This window comes from Psammomys obesus, unplaced genomic scaffold (assembly GCF_907164565.1).
Source record: "Psammomys obesus unplaced genomic scaffold, mPsaObe1.curated_primary_1811, whole genome shotgun sequence".
In the NCBI taxonomy this organism is placed as follows: Eukaryota; Metazoa; Chordata; class Mammalia; order Rodentia; family Muridae; genus Psammomys; species Psammomys obesus.
Genome location: NW_026596095.1, coordinates 22,920,553 through 22,924,591, shown reverse-complemented (window position 1 = coordinate 22,924,591; position 4,039 = coordinate 22,920,553).

The window sequence follows — 4,039 nt, the reverse complement described above, 5'->3', positions numbered from 1 at the left end:
ATATATATATATATATATATATATATATATATATATATATATATATACTCTCCTCTCTCTCTCTCTCTCTCTCTCTCTCTCTAACTCTCCTCTCTCTCTGGGAAACTCGGAGCTCGGGCCCTGCTCCCTTTAGAGATAAGAAGGGGAGGGAAGGTACTGTCCCCGCCTCTGTGACACGTGGTGTCGCACTCCCCCAGGCTGAGCTCCCCGGCCCGTCCACACCGGGGCGCAGAGCCCCAGGCGCCCACCCCACGCTCTGCCATCTCCCACCCCAGCGGTGCCTGCTCCCTGGAGCCCACCTCCGCGGTGGCCGCCTCCGCCCACCCCACCCCGCTCCCCTTCAGGTCTCAGGGTCCCCTTTTTGTTGTTGCTGTGGTCACCCCCATAGGATCAGCTTCCCGGAACGGAGTCGAGAGCCCCTGGCATTGTCCGAGGCATCGACAGGAATTGCTTTTTTGCCTCGCTTCTTAAAATCAGAGGAGAAGGAGGAAGCCAAATCAGTGGCGCGCTGGTGGGCTAGCTGAGCCAGCAGGGTCCTCGCGGGCCCTTCCTGACGCCGCTCGGGATATCCGCAGATCACAAGGAATGTTTATTTGTTCAGATGAAGGTTCAAGAAAAGCTGACTTGGGTGTGAGGTCAACGAGTCTGTGCAAAGCGAAATGTGGTGTTTGGGGACAAAGGTTGCGTCCGGTGGATGAAACGATCCAGAAGTAATGAAATAAAGTGAAACCGGTTTGGCTGTCAGAGGGCTGAAGAGGGATTCAAAGCGCTCTTCGTGTCTCTCAGGATGGGTGTGTTTTAACCTCCTAAAAACAGCGAGTTTAAAAACAGGCGCAGGGCTAGCAGAAGAACGAGGCGGTGGGAGGGAAGAGAAACAATTAGTTCTGAGAAATTTGGTTTTCTCTCTCTCTCTCTCTCTCCTCTCTGGGGGGCGGGGGCGTTCCAGGAAGATGGGGGCCTAGGTGAGAACAGCCGAGGGACTGTCCTGTGAAAGGAGGTGGAGGTACGTTCTGCCTCGCACTGGAGACATTAGGCAGCTGTGCCAGAGCAGTCGCCAGGAGGAAGTTTTCTGCACACGAGTGCCAAGCCTTAAGATGGGGAACGATTTCTTCACGACAGGAAGAAATTCCGATCAACAGATCAGCGGCGAGCACTCACCTATACGTGACACAAAAAAACTCTTGAAAGGCGGTGAACTAAATGGTCTTGAGGGTGGATTATTTCCAATTTAAAAAAAAAATCTATTTGTTGGTATTAATTTACAGAATGGCACTGATGCTCAAAGGGCAAACCTCTCACATCAGGGCCAACAGTAAACTGATAGCACAAAGGAGCTCTCACATCACCCAGCTGATAAGTCTCTTCAAGCTTTTTATTGGGGTTTTAAGTAAAGCGCATTGTCCATCTCATCTCTCCCTTATGCTTTGGTGACTGACAACTCGCTTCTGCGTATGAATGGGTGCTTTAAAAGGCTGGCCTCCGTCCATCTTCCCAGCATACCCACAGCTAGCTTCGCGGACGAAATGAAGTGCTGAGGGGCTGGGTTGGGGACAAGGGCAATGAGTGAATTTTCAATAACACAAAGGTTGCATGGTGGATCTTTAAAGTACAATTTATTTGACAGTACGTATTTGCCAGCCACAATAAAATGAATAATAACCTGCTTGAAAACTTTATTACCTACAGTTCATACAAGGTAAGTAAGTGATTAAGAGAAAATACTCGGAAAATTGCAAGTCAACAGAGAACTGGGGTTAATTTCCAGTTCTTCTACCTTAATAAGTTACAATGATTACAGCACTACACAGATTCTGTTTGTTACCCAAAATGTGACATTTTAGCAGTGATATAACTAGTAATTTTTTAAAGCTGCCAGATTAAAACATAAGTTGCAGTGCACAAAATATGTACTCTTTTTAGAAATGTACTTTGAAGTTCAAATAGTTTTAAATGATAAAAAAAAAAAAAACAAGACTAGCATGCAATGAATATTGGCCAGAGGGTTTGAAAGACAGCCTTCCTGTTTCTGATTCTGTCAAGTGGAAAGCCACTTGACAAAGGAAGAACTCTATCCAATTCTCTCATCTAGAAACAAGATAATTAGCAAAGTGGAGAGTCCATTTAGACTTTTGGTTTCTAAGTATCTAGTTTGGAAGTCACTTGTCATAATGAAATATGGAAACCACTTAAAGAGCATTAAAGTCTAATTCTGCAAATGAAAGGACAGCTAATTTCATTTTTTACAGTGTTTTTGTTTGTTTGTTTGCTTTTGTTTTCTGAGACAAGGTCTCATATAGCCCAGACTGGTCTCAAACTTACTATAGAGCTGAAAATAACCTTTGAATTCTGACCCTCCTGCCTCTACCTAAGTACTGGGATTTCTGGCCTGTTCTACCACTCCTGTTGTTCCTGGGTGCTAGGCAAGCACTCTACCAAGTGAGCTATGATCCCAGCTACAGAGGAATTTTAATTCAGCATAAGCTAGACACAGGTGAAGACAGAACAAGCCAGAAAATGAGGAGCCAGAGATTAGAATAGATCACAAGAGCCGGTGTGAGGCAAAGCAGAGCAGTTCAGTAAAGAGCTGAGAGAGAAGCTAGATGGAATCAGTCAGCTGGGAGAGGAGTTTGACCCACAACAGCTGAGTTGAACCAGACAGCCAGGGTTCAGAAAGAACAAGAAAAAGTAAGTTCATTCAGCAGTAAGTCTCAGAGACTGAAAACATTCTAGGCCTAGATTAGGTTGTAGGGAGGCTAAAAGCTTCCAGAACTAGGCCTAGGTTAGCAGATAGAAGCAGTAAGCCTTGGAGACAACAATTAAATCAGGCAAATAGAAGATGCCTTAACACCCAGACCACTTTTTCTTGCCATCTCCAAATGTTTCTCAGCCCGAATCTTTTGTTACTGTGCCAAACATGGAGCAAATGTGTATCTTTGACATGTGTGAATCCCCCAGTGGAAACACTAAGAACTCCAGTTGAGCGGTTTTCAACCTTCCTATTGCTCTGACATTCTAATACAGTTCCTCAGGTTGCGGTGACCCCCAACCATAAACTTATTTTTGTTGCTACTTCATAACTGTAAAGTTGCTACTGTTGTGAACTGTAAATATTATTGGTAATAGAGGTTTGCCAAAGACTTGAGAGCCACAGGCTGAGAACCACTGCTCTAAGGGATAGTATATCTGATTTCCTTGCCTTCTCTCCCCTCTCGCTGAGTGAGGGGAGTATCAATCAATAACAGAGAAGACCCATAATGACATGGTGGAACTTGACTAAGGCGCAAAGGGCCTGCAAAAAGGAAGGGATCATCACAGGAAATTAGAGCCTAAACAAGGTCATAAATGTGTCTAAATAAGCGGAAGAGACGGACGAAGTCAGAATATTTATCCCTAATAAATAAAGGCTATACGCATGCACACAGCCAGGCCATTGGAGTGCAAAGACAATTCAGGAAGCATTCTTCTCAGGGTGCTTTGCCAGAGCCCACCTAGAAGAGGAGGTTCTCCATGCAAAGCAGGAGGCTAGTGTGGCCTGCAGAGCCACAACACAATAAGAAAAATCTGTTGGTCTGGAGGAGAAAGACAGTCAAAATGAAGCCTAATTACATATGGGAATCTGCAAAGCAAGTAAGTATGAGTATGTTATATTTCATATGCTGTTACCTTTGTTGTTCAAGAAGGAAACTGCAAATACAGAGAAGGAAAACTAGACTGAACTGCTTGATTTCGGCTTAAACTGAGATATCATTGTTACCTACTGGTTTCTAGTATTAAAACACACAGAAAGGGATAACATTGCAGCTATGTCCTGCCTTATCCATTGGGAGGGCCTGGAAACAGCATTCAAATAGCAGTGAACACAGCTACAGCACAAAGTTTGACTTGGGTACTTTTTCCCCTGTATAGAATCAGGGCTCCTTATGGAAATGGCTGATGCCCAGGCTATTGGACACAACTAATAGGAATATCTTCTTGTGCTTGAAAGCCTTGAAATGAGCATGTTCAAATAAAGGAAGAAATCCATATTAAACCAACCCAG